This window comes from Anastrepha obliqua, chromosome 6 (genome assembly GCF_027943255.1).
Source record: "Anastrepha obliqua isolate idAnaObli1 chromosome 6, idAnaObli1_1.0, whole genome shotgun sequence".
NCBI classification, from domain to species: Eukaryota; Metazoa; Arthropoda; class Insecta; order Diptera; family Tephritidae; genus Anastrepha; species Anastrepha obliqua.
Genome location: NC_072897.1, coordinates 37,305,944 through 37,312,581, shown reverse-complemented (window position 1 = coordinate 37,312,581; position 6,638 = coordinate 37,305,944).

Below are 6,638 nucleotides of genomic sequence, written 5' to 3'. Positions count from 1 at the left end.
TCATCCACGTAGTTGACCACGTTATGACGATGTTCAAGCGTTTTAAGGGGAGAAGTCCATGCATATTTCGAAAGTATAGTATCGTAAAAATATACTGTAAAATTTTCATGCGGAAATTCTTAGTATTATAGCTTCTATAGCCCATTAACTATGTAGAGAGCGGTCCGCGCGCTCCTGTACCTCAAACTTTAAACTCATTTATCTCGAAACTGTCCTTCGTGCGTTAAAAACGCGGTATAGGTACTTTTTCGACTCTTCGTTCATAGGAACTTGATAGTTGCCGGGGGTCATGTCGAGTGTCGTAAAATATTGATTACTTGTTAGACATGAAAGCTGTTCTTTCACGATCGGAATTACACAATTCTTTTTAATTGTGACTTCGTTCAATGCTCGAAAGTAGATACACATTCGACTTTCACCGTTGGACTTCTTTACCAAAAGCACTGACGTAGCATATGGGGAATTGTTCGAGTGAGTGATGTCGTTGTCTAATAATTCCTTTAAAATGTTCGATAACATTGGCCGTTGCGAAAACGGAACCTGGTACCGTTTACCTGGGATCGGCTCTGTCGTCGATACATTTATGGACACTCGCACGTTCTTGCATTTACCAATTTGACTAATATCTTCTGCAAAACATTGTTTAAACATTGATAAACATTTTATTGCCTTGCCTTGATCTTCTTCCATTTCGTGACCGGCACCTTGGATCCGCCGAACCGTGTAAAACATCTGCTAGTTTCTTTCATCTGCATCTCACCTACTGCTGATGCGCGTATCAATGGGCATACGCTACCTGTGTCAGTGAAAGCCTCGAGTTGCCTTCCGTCAAGCTCCACAATTTTTGTAACAGGAGGAGAATCGTCGTAGTCGTTGTGGTCACCAATCTTCGCAACTGATGTCTTTTTGATACAATTTTCTTCTTCTCTACATTTTTGTACATATAGGGCAGCGTGATTTCTGCTGAGGTTGTGGGCAATTAGCTGCAGTGTGACCGTAATCGTTGCAGTGAAAATATTTTATCTGTGTCGGCTTTGCATATGGTTTCACTTCGGCTCTCAGAGTTTGCTGAGTTAACTTCGTTGGAGGCACCTATACATTGCTGACTGTTGTTAAATTTTTGAGTGCCACAAATAGTTGACTACACGTCGCAAACTTCATCGTTGCCAATGTTTTAGTTATGTCTTTCTTTCAGCCATAACATTGTTGTAATTGTTGGGTTCGATTTAAGAATTGCATTGCTGTCGTAGTTCCCGTGAGTGGGTCTAATTCAGGCACTACCCCTATCATATCCTGAATCCTCATCGTTGGACGTGATGGCATTCGTAGATCATGCGCAGATCCCCAGCTTGCAACACTCAAAGCTGGGCTACCATCATCGTTGTTGTTTGACTCATTCCTCCAATCCATCGCTAATGTTAAACCTGCCATTGCCTCTTTCAAACTATTCACTTGCGTTCGTAATCTCATCGGTACCCGAAACTTCTTGCAATTTTGCTATTTTAATTATTTTTTGGTGCCCGTCGTTGGTAAATCATTTGCCCTTAAGAACATATTCAGTTGAATGACTTTTAGAGTGTTTAACTTTATCATGGTGGAAAAGAAAACGTTATTAGTAGAGAACTAATATTCATCAAATAAATTCTTTCACCGCCCTTTTATTCAGAGCATCCACTGTAATTTGTCTGCCCTTTTTTTGTTGTCTTCTCTTATCCTGAAAACAGTGAACGACGCAAACGCAATCCCCTGTCAGCTGTTACGATCAAACGAATGAGAACTTCATGTAAATGAAAAATTCCTTCCTTCCGTGTCGTAGATTTCATTTCACACAGTGTTGCCGTACATTTCGAAATCAAGTGAAAAAGTGTGTAAGCAAAAATATCAATGGGAACATTGTGTAGATACAACCAAACACATACACACACAAACCGATGTATTGTGTAAATATGTAATTAAAAGATGGCAGTTGTTCTCATGGGATGAGTGTTTGTGCTCGTTAGGGACTGCGGTAAGTTAGTTGCTTGTTACTACTTAAAATTTGTCTTTCAACTTCAATTGACAATTTCACTTTCACGCCAATCAACTAGTGTTGTATGCATGCGTTTTAAAATTTGAACGTTGGCTCGCAGGTAGGGTTGCCACATGGCCTGGAATGAGCTGGATTGTCAAGATTTTTTAGATCCTGTCAAGTGTCAAGATAAAATATAATTTGACAAGATAATTTTGAAGTGAAAACTTCTTTAGAATCGTTGGGAGTGATTTGAGACTCGATGAAACGAAAAAGCGACACTAACTGGCTACGAAGCGTTATATGTTGATATACGTATATGTGTGTGGCTGCGTACTGCTGAGCCACGCTAGTATAGTGAGTATTGAAGTATGCATACTACACTGCTTATTACTTGCTTTGGTGTTTAGTTCAAGCGTCATACGTATGTATATTTGTATGTATGCTAGTACGTATGTGTGCGCGCCTGCGTATTACGGAGCCACGGTGAGCGAGAAGGCATTATGTATACCTATACTACACTACCTAATACTTGCTTAGACCAAGCGTCCTACGAATGTTTGTGTGTATGTTAGTACGTCTGTGTAATGTACGCGTTACGACGCTCATAATAGCAACCGCGTGTGCTGTATTGCGTCCGTATTTTTATATTCGTAAATATTTTCATTTTTAAATATTGTTGCATATTGTTGCAATATGCCACAATCAAAATGACGGTGCTCGTATTGTAACTCCACAGATAGATCTGAATGCACAGCAACTAGAATCACTGTCTGTTCAGCTCTCTAAAGTGGGAGAAATATGTGCATGCGAAACCAGATTGAGCAATGGAAAAACAGCTTTAATTGTGGCAATTTATATTTCACCGAATCAATCAATAAATAGCATCACGGAATTCATTCACGAAAATTTAATAAAGTATACACCAGAAGTATCGCGGATACTTAGAGAAGATTAAGATAAAGTTCCAATGATTTTAAGTGACGATTTTAAAGTAAATTTTGAATTGGACACAGCGGTTCCTTTAATTGACTTTCTCAATACAACATTCAATTTAAAAATGTGTAACAATCGCACTGAATCGACAACACGATCAAAAACAACAATTGACGCGGTATTTCAAAGATATGTTGACAACATCGAAACCAAAGCATTTGTATCATATTTTAGCTATCATAAGCCACTCGTATCATTTGTTGAAATTGAAAACATTGAGGATGAATAATAATAAAATGAAGAAAATAAAATATGAACTTTATAGCAATATTATAATGAACCTATAATTATCCCGTTCCTAATGCTGCTTTCGTCTCATTCTCTCTCAGTTTGTTTTACCGAAGGTTTCACTTCTATCGCGTCTAACCGTTAGACTGGTATTTTTTTTAAATTAAAAAAATTGAATATTAAAAAATATGTATCATCATTTGTTGAACATCAAACCCAAAAAATTATTCTTATTTTCTGCCCAATATCGATAATGCATTGCAATCGATAAGCAAAAAAGTATCAGCACTTGTAATTTCCCCCCAACTCATCATTGTTTTTGCCCATCACTAAAAAAATACAACATTGAACAGCTGATTGAAATTAAGCGTAAATTTTTCTGATGCGTATAGTTAACTTAAACTGTTTAATGTTATATTCGTTTAAGAATTTAAATGAATATTTTTACAATATATGAGCCTTGTGTCGTTCATTTACTATGGAAAGTAACGAAGATGCCAGAACTTCAAAAACAGAAAGATATACAACATTCTGCGATGGATGGATTGAAGAAGCAGAATATTGCAAATGGATTTAAAAAATATGATTATACCGCATTTTGCAAATTATGTAAAATTGATATTTCTATTATATTAAATATGAAGGAAGTCGAGCATTACGCAAACATGCCCAAGCAAAACGACATATGAAATTAGCATTGTCTCAAAAATTGTCACACAGCATGATAAACTTCACTGTTCCGGCAGACTCAAAGGAGGATTCACACATATCCAGGGCTGAACTAATGTGTGTTTTTCACAATGTTGTTCACGGGCTTAGTTATAACAGCTTAGAATGTCAATTAAAACTAAGTTCTTCAATATTTTGCGACAGTAAAATAGCTAATAAAATAAGTTGTGCCGTACCAAAGCAGCAGCCATAACACGCAACGTATTGGCACCATACGCACGAGAAAAAGTAGCTGATGCATTAAAAGAAAGTTTTTACTTTTCGGTAAGCAGCGACGCATCAACTATTGGAAACGTGAAAACGTATCCACATGCCGTTCAATATTTCGATGCTCAAACAGGAATACATCAGAAAATTTTAGTTTTTTATGAAGGCCAAAAGAGGCTGCTAAAGACATTTCTGGCAATATCGTAAGAATAACAACTGAAAATAACCTTAATATTGGCTGGCAAAAATCCTCCACTGAACCCGCCCAGAGGGTGCCGGCTGGTAATAGGTACCACAGTAGTCCTGAAATAGGAGGTACCTAGCTAAGTTAATTATACAAAGTTTGGTGTTCGCTACTCCTCAATAGTACAACATCATTCGGAGTATCTTTAGCATGGTCGGGGGTAAAGGGCTGGATCAAGGTGTAATGCGACCCGTGCCGAGGATCTGTCAGGCTGGGGGCCCTTTTCAAAAATAACTCAGTCGTAAACGGAGCTTACGGATACCTGGCGCCCTCCGTAATAGCTAGCCTTACCTACGTACCTGGAGCTATGCGTAGGCGGACTTCTCCTTCTCCAACACTCGTGGGTCCAAAATGAATATTGGCAAATTTAAAAATAAAAATTCTATGGAGACCGGTTCCTCCGCTAAAGGACCGGAAGGAGCTTCCAGCTCTGCAAAAAGGGCAGCGTCCTTGACGAGCCTCTCTTCAGCCCCAGTTGCGACTGAGGCCAAGCCTAGTCAAAATTCGGTGGCTAACAAATCTACGGCTGGTAATTTGGTCCAGCCAAACAAGCAACTGTTGCGACAACCGAAAGTTGGTCGCCAAGATGAGGTGACTGCGACCTCAGTCAGCGCTAAAAGCAGTTCTCAGGTCCAGAAATGGCCTACAATAAAAATTTCCGACCCGTCAAAAGCTGGGTACCAGGAAAGGCGCAATGCGGCCAGGTTACTCACTAGAGTACACTCAACGCCACCAGCTGGGGAAGAACTCACTAAGGAGTTGCAAGAAGCGATCGAGTGGGCGAAGGCGGTACTACCCAATTTCCAGATTGAGCGTCCGGTGCATCCGGACATATCTAAGCGTCAGAGGTCAGCCGAGGGGGACAGCTCGCAGGCAAAGAAAATGAGGTTGCACAATGTCACGCCACACAAGTCTTTTGCGGAGGTTGCAAAAAACCGCATCATAATAGGCGTTGTAGACGAAAATGACCCTGAAGGAAAAATCCCCAAGAACCAGTGGAAATGGGTGAATGCGGCGCTGACGAAAGTAGCGATGGAGGTTATGACCAGCAACCCTGGGCCTCCTCCTTCCTGTACAGATGCAGGGTGGTATCAGGGGCAAATTAAGATAGTTGCATGCGACGACGAAAGGTCGGTGCAGCTTTACAGGATTGCCATCTCTAAAGTTGGTGAAGTATATCCCGGCGCCAAGCTGGCGGTGGTCGAGAAGAAGGAAATTCCGTCTCGTCCAAGAGCAAGAGCTTGGTTACCAACTACTCCATCAGAGCCTGAGGATATCATGCAGCTGCTAAGAGCATGCAATCCTAATCTTCCAGCAGACAAATGGAAATTTGTCAAGTCTTTTGAGGAGAAGTCAACCACCGAGGTGGAGTCGAAAAGAGCCACCATGCAAGTCATGTTACTGCTGACTGAGGACTCACTAGAGCCATTGGCGAAGAGCGATGGCGAAGTAAATTATGGCTTCTGTAAGATTAAAATCAGGACATACAGAAGCGACACGTTAGGCCAGCTTGCTGATGATGAAGAGTCGTCTAGCGAGATGGACGTGCATGAAAAAGAGTCAATAGGCGATGTCGACAGTATTGGACACGCTTCTTCTGAGGCGGATTTGACAGAAGACTTTGCTAACCTGTTGTCGGAGAAAGAGCTCCTGGGTGAGGTAGACGCAGACGTAACCAATGAGGCTCCTTCAAATAAATCTGCACCACAGTAAAGCAGCTACAGCAGCCCTTGTTGAACTAATGGCGGTAGAAAATCCTGACATTGTCCTCATTCAGGAGCCATGGGTGAGACAAGGGCGCATATGCGGATTGAGGGCTCCGCACTATAAGCTTTATGCTGCCAGCTGTGCAGGTAAAAGTAGGACATGCGTATTAGCTAAATCTAAACTTAACGTTTTCTTAATCCCAAAATATAGCAATGAAGACTTCACGACGGTAAGCTGGGAAGCAGGTGACATCGAATTTCGTATGGCGTCGATGTACTTGGCCCACGAAGAACCCGTACCACCACAACTGTTGGTGGATTTGATAACGGACAGCGAAGCCTCCAAAAGCAGACTAATACTGGGTGGTGACGTGAATGCACACCACTCTGTATGGGGAAGCTCGGATATCAACGAACGTGGTGAGTTACTTTTCAATTACATTTTATGTACTAAATTGCTGTTATGTAATCGTGGGAACGATCCTACTTTTATAATCAGGAATCGTCAGGAAGTTCTTGA